A 13,373-nucleotide genomic window follows, 5' to 3' on the forward strand; every position below is an offset into this window, starting at 1 on the left:
ATGTATTATCTTGATCTCCAACTTGATAAAATTGTAGCTTTGGCTTTCGCCAAGTATCTTATCAATTCAATTTTTTTTAATATTTTGAAATGCATATTTAAGCTTCTTCACAAATAAAAATCATTATTATCCCCCTCAAATATTTTGTAGTCATCAAAATCAATTCTTGAGATAATATTAAAAAATAAAATCAAAAATTAACCATTAAAATACTTAAATTCTCATCTTGGGGGTAATGTTGATGTTGCAGTCACAAATTTTAGAGTTCTTAAAATATTTTCTTTAAATCGAACATCTTATCACATGATGCTTCATTAACATTTTTGTGGTAGAAATCATAATCCATGTAGCTCGATTTTGGACTTTAATAATGATGGGAGAAACTTAGAAAATATTGACTTCTATAGATTTTTTTTTTCATATTTAGTTTAAATAAATTTTTTGCAAGCTATGTAATTTTAGTATCAATTCTTGAAATTTTTGTGATAGTTAGAAACAATATTGATGAATTGAAATTTTGATATAATTACTCGTTAACAAATATTATTAGTACTTCAAAAAGTAGTTCTATATCAGCTTTTGATTTAACAAGATTTATAGGCTTTAAATTCATTATTTTTATTAAAATGTGCTTATCTAATAGCTTATAAGAAAATTTTATTTGTTCAACTTATGATATTGGAAACTTAATATCCTTACATGTCTATATTCCTTTTTCTCATGCAACTAAATTACTATTCATATGGAATATTATTCTACTTAAAGATTTATATAGTATTATTTGTCAAACTTATTTATTTTTTTCCTTTTAGTAGATTATAGAGCAAACATATTACTTAGAAGAATAGAACAATGGTGATTGGGAATCTCTTTTGCCTCCAAAATTTTGTTGTTAATCTGGATAAGAGTCACATTAACAAGTCTTTATATGTATCATTCCATGAAGTCTTGATGGAATCAAGCTACTTATATATTGATTTTTATATCATTGCCAATAAGAAAAGATCATAGGATTGTTTGGTATTTTCATACAACAATGGGAGAAAAATAGCCCTATAAAATTTATTCATGAAGATGCCTCATTGTTACTTCCTACTTCTTGTCTTGGTTTTATGCCTAAAACTATTTGTGTCATAATATTATCTTTAGAAGGATATGTACAATGTGTGAATTGTGATGTTCAATACCCATGGTTTTGCATTTGTCATCTGACTATCAAGGAATGGGTCAAACAACCCAGACTCTCCTCAGATAAAGGTTCTTATTGTTGACGAACAAGTCAAGGATCATGTTGATCCAAAAAATATGGGGACTGGTATTTTATTGGTTAGGCAATGGGTTCCTATAGTACATGGGTCAAAAGGTGTGTGGAGGCTAATAGATTTTGGGTCAATTGTGTCTGGGGCCAAATTATATCCTACTGATGATTATATCCTACTGATGATTCTGGATCATCCCATGATCTCTCTGGTAGTCCATCTCTATCTCTTAAAACCTATCTTAACCAATTAAATCATTGATTAATATTCGTGATAGTATGCCTTAGGAGGTTTCTTAGAAAGCTCCACTTTTTGCTAAGGGACTTAGGGGTTTTAAGGTTCTCTCCTTACCTTAATATATGAAGATTTTTGTTTGGAATTGTAGGGGACAGCTAAACCTTCCTTTGTTAATTATGTTCAATCATTAATTTGCCAGTATAGTCCATCTATAGTTTATTATTTGGAAACTAGGTTGTCTCTATTTGCTATGTCTAGGGTTAAGCAATTGATGAGGCCTTATGAGAAGATCCCTGCTGTAGGATTATTAGATGGCATTATTATTGCATGGTGCAAGAATTTTAGTGGTGCAAATTTTGTGCATTCAGATAAACAAGTGGTGTTTGGTACTATTATAGAATCCAATTGGGTAACATGGGTGGCTGGTGTTGTTCACGCTAATACATGCTTTCTAGAGCGTCGAAGGTTATGGGATCAAATGAAGGCAATTATGTCCTTGGATTTACCCTTTTTATTCATTGGAGATTTATTTCCTAGAGGAGGTAACCCAAGAAGGGAGGTCAATTGGGTTTCTTGAAATTTGATTCGAAAATTTATGTCCAAAAATAAATTTAAGTGTTAATAGAATACTATGTAGAAAATAAATATACAGAATAAAATAAAAGATAAACACAAATATACAATTATAAAAATATAAGATTTATAGTGATTTGATGCTCAACTCAGCATTTACATCCACTTCTTAAGTCAACCCACTTGAAAATTTCAGCTATAATTCTTTAAGATTATAGTCTAATTATTTTTATAAACTTACAATTTAATCCAGTTGATTTTTTGCTGGTTTACCAACTAAAATCTTATGATCAATTATTTTTCTGAGATTACAATCAATGCAGTTGGTTTTTACTGACTCACTAACCAAAATCTTACAACATCCAACTTAAAACTTGGACTAACCCCAAGTTTCTTTTCTCAAAAAACTTGTCATAACAACCAAAGAAAGATATAAAAAAATTTTAAGTTTAAAATAATAAAACACTTTAAACTCTTGGAGAAGTCAAAGTAGTTGAGCATTCTTTCTTGAATGCTTGAGAGAGGATTAATGAAGGCTTCAATATTTTTACTCATAGATGATTAGCTAAAATTAATGCACTCTTCCTCTTTTGTGAGTTGAATAAATATGGAAAGGATTGAATTAAAAGCACTCTTAATTTTTTTTCATTTTTTCTCTTGAGTTCCACCTAATAGCTTGAAGAGTAAGGTCAATAAGGCTTCTTAAAACTTCATCCCCATGTTTTCATTTGAAATCTCTTCATTTATGGCTTCAAAAATATCTATATTTTAGCTATTAGAAACTTGAAAATAGTCATTAGAAATAAATTTTGACCATTTGAAAAAATTTAAAAATTAATCATTATTTTGTCGAAATTCTGTGAGTCGCTTACGCAAGCTCTTAGTCAGCTAATCTAGAATTCTGAGTTAGCTAAGTAAAATTTTTGAAACAGCTCAGAAACATATATAAATTTTTTAACTTTCTATCTGTTCTATCTGCCAGAGACTAGATCGGCTCAGATATCTTCTTAGTTGCTAACTTTGTGACCAATCGACTAACTAACTTTTTGGATTAGCTCAGAGAACTTGTAAATTTATGCTGTTTTTCATATTCTTCTAACTCTGATACTGAGTTGGCTATCTTATTCTTATCAGTTGGCTAAGCTCCAGTCTTGATCAGTTAAGTTATTTTCTAAGTCGACTCAAGAGAATTTTTAAAATTTTCAATCTTCTGTCTTCACCCTAAATCTGAGATTTGATCGGTTATCCAAATACTTGAGTCGGCTAAGATGCTATCTTGATTGGCTAAGATAAAATCTTGATCGGTTAAGATGAAATTTTGATCGGCTAAGGAAGTTTTTTTAATTTAAACTCTTTTTGTCTTTCCCTTGAACTAAGATTGCATCGCTTAAGCATCTTTCTCAGTTGACTCAAAGGCATGCATGCCAAACATACCAAAATTGATTTTAGATAGCTTTCTTGTTCAAACATATTTTAGGCTAGATTTGCCTTCTCAAACTTAATTTATATACAGTTGAGCTTGTTGAAAGATCTTTCTAGGTTAGACTTTCTATTTAACCAAAACTTTTTATACCGAAACCAATTTCTTTGCTTCCAAATGTGAATCTTTGACGTAGGAATATAAATTCACTTAAATTTGAGACAACTTCTTCTTAGATGAAATCAACCATTGAGCATTATGAAAAATCCTATAGTCACTCTCAAAAGCATTATTAGTAATTATGATTTGTACAACTCTTTTGACATCATCAAAATTAATTTTAAGACTAACAAAATTTTAATTATATTTTATATTCAGATGATACAAAGTCGGGGGTAAGCCTTTTAGGGTGAACAATGAGGTTCGAGAGTTTTGATCTCATCTTCATACTATAGTGTTGCTTGATTTGGGGTATTAAGGGCCTTGTTATACTTGGTGTAATAATCAATTGGGGTTCACTAGGGTTTAGGAGCACTTGGATAGATCCTTTGCATCACAATCCTGGGTTAACCTATATCTTGAATCCTATGTTTGTCATCTTACTTGGTATGCTTCTAACCATTGTCCAATCTTGTTGTTGCTAATTAAGGATGTACCTTTCGATTAAGAAATTTTGGCTCACATATGAGGGTATTCATTAGGTAGTGCATTGAGCATGGTGTCATTAGGGGAATCATTTACCTAGAGTTCATTTAACTAAACTTTTTCAGAATACTGGATGAGCAATTAAGCAGTGGGAGCAAGGCACTGATAACTCATCTCTTAAGGGGTAAAGGTTAATGATAGGATTCATGAGTTACAAGAGTTGGAAGCATAGCAAAGCTGATTATCTAATAATGATCACTTACTCCTTATATCTCTTCTTAGGGCGTATCCCCATAACTTGCACCTACAAGAATTATTTTGACATCCAAACTCTAAGATCTTGTAGCTCAAGAATTGTGATGCTAATACTAAATTTTTTCATTAATCTACAGTGCTTAGGAGGCAGTAGAATAGGATCACACAAATTAGATCTCCATAAGGCAATGTAGTTGATAATCCTTAAATAATCCATAAAATTCTTCTTAATTTTTTTCAGCAAAGGTGGTCTTATCAGATAGATGTTTAGGTCGGTGACCTAATTGTCATGTTACCTGAGATCACCCCACCATTAAATGAAGATTTGCTGAAGGATCCTACTGATGATAAAATTGTATAAGCTATTCACAGTATACACCCGGACAAGCCTCTGAGTCCTAATAGTCCCCCCCCTCCATTTTCATCATGTCATTATGGGAGATTTTTGTTCGGAGGTTATTTAGGTACTTAAATATATATTCCTTACCTCTTGAATGCCCAATGATTGGAAGTGAACTTACACTATGCTAATTCTTAAGACAAATTCCCCTACCACATCTCCAGATTATAGACTCATCAGCTTTGTAATACTATACATAAGAACTTGGCTAAGGTTCTAGTCAATAGGCTAAAGCCTTCCTAGCTCGCCAATCTTATCTTTTTAGAATAACAAGCTTTTATTCAAAGGCAAAGTATTAATGATCATATTTTTCTTAGTTAGGAGCTGTATTAGTCCTTGATGAATGCCCCATCTTCTAGAAGTCCTATGATGGTTAAATTAGATACAAAAAAAGCTTACAATCAGGTTTCTCGGTTCTTCTTATCTAAAATTTAGGAACAGTTTGAGTTTCAAGATAGGGCTATCTTATTGTTGCATCAATGTATTGAGCATTCTTAGTTTGCTCTTCTTACAATGGATCACTATTTTTTTGATTTTCCTTAGATCATAAATTAGATAGGTTGTTTGTTGTCTTCTTACTTGTTTAGATTATACACTAAAGTGTTATCTTATTTTTTTTGCACTTTGTAATCTAGAATAACTTGCTGAGGATCTATAGTCCTCTTCAAGGGGACCTAATATGTGTCATGTGTTTTTCATGGATGATTATCTACCTATCACACGAGTAACCATCCAGGATGCTATATGTTTACTTTTCATTCTTAATACATACTATTCTATATCCAATCAGACGATGAATATACATAAATCATAACTTACTTTTAGTTCTAGTATATCCAAATCAGTTAAGCATCAAATAAGGTCCCTATTTCACTTTGAGAAAGAAGGAAATATTTGAAAATATTTAGGGGTTCCAATTTCTAGTATGCCTTTTCATTCCCTAGACTTTGCATTTCTTATGGATAAGTTGCTTGTTACGATTGCTAGATGGAAGTGGAAGGCCTTATCTTAATATTAGGTTGGGCAACCCTTCTTCAGTATGTGTTATCATCCATTTTTCTTTTTCTATGTCCTCTATACCTATGCCTTTATCTTTCCTTTGAAAGTTTGAGAAGGAATTTTGAGCTTTTTTGAGGGGTCATGATTCTGACCGTTGAGGTTTTCACCCCTTAGCTTGGTCTACTATGGGCATGCTAGCTTGGTCTACTATGGGCATGCCACAAGTAGTGGGGGGTCTTGGTCTTGTTGACCTCTCCGCTAGATGTAAGACTTTTCTTTATAAATTAGCAACTTAGGTTGTCATTAGTTCAAACTCTCTTTGGGCTAGAGTAGTATGTCCTAAATATAATTTCCATGGTACCTAGTTTAATTATCATAAACCTTATCAATGATCACCTATTCAGGCCCACATGTGTTCTAATTGGAATATGATCTATGATCAGTTTCAGTGGTCTGTTGGTACTAGTTCTCAAATTAACATCTTTATGGATCTTTGCATATTCATTATACCGCTTATCTATTGGCCTATTTTCATTATAGTTCAGCTATGTAACCCACATCTGTATGATCAGGATTGGCTGATTGGTGATAGATCATGGAATTTGATATTGTTGAGCTCTCTTTTTTTCACTAAGATATATTTTTTATATTCTCCTATCAAAAGTTTTGTAGTCTGATCAACTATGTTGGGTTCAATCGAGCTATAGTATCTTTACAAGATATTTCTGTTGTCATTACCTAACCTCACATTCCTACTTATCCTAATAATTTTTGCTAGGTTTAGAATCTTCAAGTGCCAATGCAGTTAAAGTACTTTTGGTGGCGATTGCTCTATGATCAATTGCCTTATAAATTGTTGGTCCATTACAAAAGTTTACTGTCAGTTGAGACCCAGTTTCATGATTTGTGTGATGCAATTCTGGAGGATGCTAATCATGTTATGGTTACCTTTCCTCATTGTGAGTTGTTACATTTCATTGCATAATATGTCTGAGCATGCTTTTTGTCCACAAGCTTTGTCGGATCTTATCAATTATCTATTGAGACTTTAGGTAGAGCCTTAATGGGGCATTGTTTGCATGCTTTGCATGGTTGATCTGGCTAGCTCATGATGAGAGGGTTTTTCAATAATCCCCTCTAGATCCATTGCAGTTGCTAAGGAGACTATCCTTGTATCTTCCATGCTATGATATTTTTTCCTCTTCTATAGCTCCGTCTAGGTGTTGAGGTGGCTATTCTCAACCTATATTATCTCTTCATTCTTCTTTTGTATTTTGGTCACCTCCATCCTCAGGAGCTATGAAGATCAATTTTGATGCAATGGTTCGAGACTCAAAAGTAGCTACTAGTTTTGTTATACATGACCACTTTAGGTAGGATGATCAAAACAAGGGGTGAGTTGTCTCAGTGCTTAGTGCCTTATGCAAAATTACTTGCTACCTGGTTGGACCTTGATGTGGTTGTGACCAAATTTCATGTGAAGCAACGTTGGTTAGAAGAGGATTCTATGACTGTGGTTAGATAGTTAATTATTTTTTGTCCACCTGTAAAGCTTTCTTTTCTTATTTTCTGTGATGTTTAACAATGGTCATCATCCTTACATAGTTTTGTCGTGTCTCATATTCATCGTGAAGGCAATTAAGTTGCAGATGTTATGGCAAATCTTGCTTTATCTCGGGATTGTTGTTTCTCTATCACAAATGAGTTACTGCCCATATTGCTTCTTTTGCAGATTGATGTGGGAATGTTTGCTTTCTTTGATCATTCTAATTATTCTACAGTTAAGTTCGAGAAAATCACTATCCTTTTTTTATGGTAGGAAGGTTGTTCTTATCTATTCATATTGTTTCTATTATATTCTATATTGATTCATCTATTTATCTAGGATGTTTTGAAGCTCACTATTCAGCCTTGCTATTGGTCTTTCCGAGCTCTGAGCTTAAGTCTTATTTCTTTTGCTAGGTTCTTCAGTGTGTTGTGGATAGTAGAGCTTTGCTGATTTGTTTCATGGCCTGCTTCTCTCCATTTGATTTTCTTATATACAGGTTTCTCTCTCAGTTCAGGAGTTATATGAAGCACATTTTTCATGATCCACCTTTGTTTATGTTTGCTTTTGGCTCCACATCTTTTATTAGGTTATATTTGGCGTGTCAAGTTTACTCTTACCTTGCCCACAAGGCTGGTATTCTTTGGTTCTTTCAATATGTTTGTGCCAACCATATTAAGGAGCTTTTTTGCTCATGCATTTTCTTTTGTCAGATTTATGCTTTGACTATCCTGCTTTAACACTGTTGGATTATTTTTTATGCTTTGCTTAGTGGGTTCTACATATGTTTGCTTCCAATACTCTCCAACTACTCAATTTCTTCAGCGCCTATCAATAGCTGATATTCTCAATGTTTTTCACATATGTTGGCAGGCCTAAGCTTTCTCTATTCTTTATAGTAGTGTTGTTTGCTTCTTTTGATGTTACACTTTAATAATTTTGGTTAAACATTTTATATCTTAAGCTCTCAATGGCTCATGTTCTTCATCAATGCTTCCTTCCTATTTATCTTACCATATTGCTTGTCGCTATCAGTTCTCACTTCAGGACCATGTAATATGGGCTTGCCCTTTCTACCATTGTGTTGTCTATGTTAATCTTATCCATGATAATGTATGCTGGGTTCTCTTTTTCTTTCTCCTAAATATGCTTACTTGTTTCTTTTGTATTTATGAGTTTGTACATTGCCTCTATATTGTATGCATCAGGTACAATTGGGCCACATCAAATCCCATGATGGATAACATGCCATGCTACCGGCCCCTTGTATTTCACCAATTTCCGATTGCGCGCTATCCATCGTGCATATGCTTCAGGATTTGCCCTGGTTCACTTGCACTTGGTGCATGCAATAATTTCTCTCATACATTATACACTATTTCTATGAGTACTAAATCTCTACTTTCTCTATTCTATACAAAGAAAGAAGGACTCGTTTAGTTGATAGAAAGTGAACGGAGGAAGAGGTACTTCCCAAAAAGTACAGAAAGAGCCTCTTGTTTGGTTGGAGTTTTAAGAGAAGAGAGAGTAAAAAAATATTTACTTGGAGAAGTCATTTCTCATATTTCATGAGAAGTAAAAATCTATGGAAGAAGTAAGTTTTGACACTTCCTGTGATATGAAAAGTAGTAGTACTTTTTTTCCTAAAATATCCTTTTAAAATTCATAACTAAAATTTAGTAAAATATCAATAGATGGTTAGAATAAAATACCGAATAATAATATAATATAATATTAATATTATCTTAATATTTTTATAAATATAATATTAATATTTATTATTTTAATATTATTTTAATATTTATATTAATATAATATTTATATTAATATTATATTATATTTATATCTATATTAATAATTTTATTGTATTAAATATTCATATTATGTTAATATAATATTAATATATTAGTATAATTAGCATAATAAATTATTATGATCAATATTATATTATAATATATTAATGTTATATTTATATTAAATAAATATAATATTAATATTTATATAAAATTTATGAGTAAAAATATATGGTTTTATATCTACTAAGGATATAATAGATATTTTATACAATTTTTTTAGGAAAATAGGTGCTCATCTAAATATAAGCTACTTTATAATAAGTCACTTTCCTATGATTAATTAAATATATCAAAATCCTATTCTCAGGAAGTTTACTTCCCAAAAAGTAACTTCCTGGGAAGTTACTTTCCAACTTCCTGGAAAGTTACTTCCCAAGAAGTTATTTTCTGAAAAGAAAAATTTTTCTCACAAACCAAATGAGTCCGAAAAAAAAAACTTGTAACACCACGTATAAGGACCAAGACCTATACTCATCTCTACAACCAAATTAGAGCTTCTGTTCAATGCATTTATTTAAAGCGCGTGATGAATAGATCCTAAAAATAGAAAAGTCTAGCCCTTGACCAAGCCCTTGGATGTCTTGATACAAGGTGGATATGATATTTAGGATCGTCTAGAGAAACAAATCAAAGGATCCTATACACTATCATCCTAATTTTGTCAAGCAAAGATGTGGTTAGAGACGAATGTACCAGTGTCAGAAGAAAATAGATATAAATGATAGTAACCAATAGAGACAGGTGTTAGTGCTGGAAGGAGACAACTGTCCAATTGTCAAAAAGGATATGTATAAATGTTAAGTTGTAACCCTTAGCACAAGTCCTTTCCGAAAAATCAATTGTTAGTCTCTTTATAATTTTAACTTTATCTTTCAACTATCTTTTCTCATTTAGTTTTTACTTCATAGTCCATAGTTTGTATCTCCTAGTCACTAGTCTCTTCCTCAAGAAGGTGGTATCCAGCAGCACAAGCTCTTGAAGGTCAAGATAATATGATCCATTGCCATATATCTTTTTCTAGTTCGGACATCAGTGGCACGTTTATGCTTCTATCTAAGCATAGCTATCATCCTTTCTCCTTTCTATCCTATCCCAAGTTAAAAAGTGAGCTAATAGAGGTATTCTCCTTTCTGGACTCATTGTGGAAATGATAACGTCAAGTATTTTACCAAAAAATATTTGTGATGTTCTACCAATTCTTTAGGGGTTAACTAGTCGAACCAAGGATCTTTTATGGCAACCATGGCAAGGGACCTTGATATAACTAAAATCCATGTCCTTCAAATCCTCAAACTTCATCCTTATGCTCTGGATGCAATCTATGCTTAGCCAACACCCTTGTAACTTCAGCCTGCCTAGAGACACTTTCTAGTCCATCTCTCTTCATCAACACAAAGAATTTCAAGCTATATTAATACCAATATCACTGTTAATGCAGAAATTTGAGCATTTCATCAATAATCATTTTCTAAATGACATTAAGGATGACAATACAATTATAGTATGGTGACTCTACTTGTGCTACTTATAATATTTCTTATCCTTCAGCTCCTCTAGAAAAGAAAATTTGTAACTTTTAAATAACTTTATTTTTTATCTTTCAATAGATAATCAAAAATTTATTTTGTTTTGGTCATGTCAAATAAGGGTGATGTTTGGATTTAACATCACCCTTTGGAATGGATTGATCATCTAAAAATTTATTTTGCTTTGGTCATGTCAAATAAGGATTTAACATCATGCTTTGGAATGGATTGATCATCCACCTCTGGTTGATTTTGTCCCATCAACCTACTCAACAATCTGCTCGGCCATATCAACTTTATTGCGTTCATCCTTATCCATGAAAAATTACTTAAATCTATCTAAATTGTCAAAACTTCATAATGCAAATGTCCCGTATATGTCCTCTTAAATGCTTTTCTCTATTCTTCCTGCCAAAGGATTGCTTTATAGTTCACCTCGTACCTTGCTAATTAAAAAGGATCCAAGAGTTCCTACACCGTGAATTTTTGTTGGCTCTATTTTTTATCTAGGAATGAGATGGAAAGAACAGGCCAATAGCTGGGCTCAAATAGATGCATAAGTGTATAAGAATACAAATTGGTCGGATTGACCCATAATCTAATCCAACCCAATCTGCTTAGATCGATTCGAACCATTTAAAAGATCCATAGAGTCTAGTCAGGTTTTAAAATTGAACTTATTCTATTTTCTAGCTTAGATTTGAATTTATTGAATTCTGATCCAATTCTGCTCGACCAACGTGAACCTATTATATGGATCCAAATGGCCGAACCGATACCTTAGGTGTTCTTTTTAGAAGATACCATGTTAGTTCATTAAAAAAAAATTATAGACATAATTTAAATGACATGCAAGTCCCTAGGTATCTATTTTTCTTAGTGAAAAAAAAAAGATAAATCTCCATCAGCTCTTAACACAAAGCCAAAGCACGCTATGGCCTGTACTAACTCAAACTGAAAATACTAAAGAAGTATCTGAAACTCTCCCATATCTTTTACTTCTTCTCACTAGAATTTATTAGTACATTATAGTGAGGACTCGATTTTGATCGATTTCAACCCAAATTGTTTAGGTTAGATCGGGGTTATGCATAGACTCAATCGGATCTGAATGCTCTATTGAATAAAAAATTTTGATCTTAGACTTGATTTGATTTTCTATTAGGTTGGATCTAGGTTTAACATTAGAACTTGATCAAAGAATCAGATCTAGTCGAGGTCCATTCCGACCTATTTGCACCCCTCCATAGGCATGGGACCAATGTTCAAATTAGAAAGGGTAAAATGGTAATAGATACCATTATCTTTGATCTTCAAGAATTTTTGCTACTAAGTACCATTTTTTTAGGAAAGAAGCTAGGAATTTAAAGATAAAGATCAAATGATAAAAAGATTAATCATTGATTTTTTGTGAAGAACCCTTCTTGGAATTGCTACTTAATATTTCCACAGACCTTTTTGACCGCTGGACCGCTATCTCCTTCTAGCATTGATATTTGTCTCATTTACCACCACTTTATCCACTTTTTTTCTGATAGTTTCCGCAGTCCGTCCTAACCTTGTTTCCACTTTCAAAGGATAAATTCAAGAAAGAAAAGAAAAATTAACGATGGATCGCTTCCTAAAATAATAATAATACATCGAATCAAACATGATAAACAATAGACAAAATAGAGTACGCATTTTATGTCACGAAGAAATACTTTTTTCCTAAGGATATATCTGATGAAATATCCTCGCAAAGGCAGGTTGGTCTGACACCTCTATGAGAAGAACCTGATTATGCTCGACAGAAGAAGAAGAGATGGCTGATGGAAAGGAGGAGAAAAGGAAGGGAGAAAGGAGCAGGACAAATAATCACGGAAGGTAGTCCCGTTGCTAGTGGATTTGAAAATAGGGTAGCAACCCTCCTCCAAACATCCCTAGTATCCAAACTCACGTAAAGGTAGTGTTTGAATCTAGATTTTTCGGTATAATTACCGAGAGATGGAATTTAATAACTAATTTTAAAAATATTCACCGAAATTAGTCACCAAGAAAATAAATTAATAGATTTTATTTACGAAAATACCCATAGAAGGGCATTCTGTAAATTACAAACAAGCCAAACACGTTCTGAAATTATTATCATCACTTTGGATACGAGCTTCTTTGCAGCAGGAAAGATGCATAAAGAACAGTGACAGAGTAGGAGAGAGCCACTCGCTGAGGGGACGCATGGGAAGGTCTGCTGTTTGGCTGATTGATCCTGCCGAATTATAAGATGATGGACAAAACTATAAGGTCTAAGGGTATGTTTAATTGTGTGCAAAAGGAAATGGAAAAGCAATAATAATAATAATAATAATAATAATAATAATAATAATAATAATAATAATAATAATAATAATAATAATAATTTATATAGTATTTTGGTTTTCACACCATCCCAAACGGCTAAAAGATTTATTATTTTCCAAAACTTAGTTTTCAAAACATTTGCAAGCAACCAAACATTCCCAACAGTACAGAAGCTCAAAATTCGGTCACCGGATTCCCATGTCCAACGACAGGAACCTCGTTGTTAGTTTTCATCCAGCATCATGACATTCTGCGCTGGCGATGATCATGTCCTGTTCACAGGAAAACAAGAATACCGTATGAGACATGTTGTTACT

Source organism: Elaeis guineensis, chromosome 7, assembly GCF_000442705.2.
Source record: "Elaeis guineensis isolate ETL-2024a chromosome 7, EG11, whole genome shotgun sequence".
Classification (NCBI taxonomy): Eukaryota; Viridiplantae; Streptophyta; class Magnoliopsida; order Arecales; family Arecaceae; genus Elaeis; species Elaeis guineensis.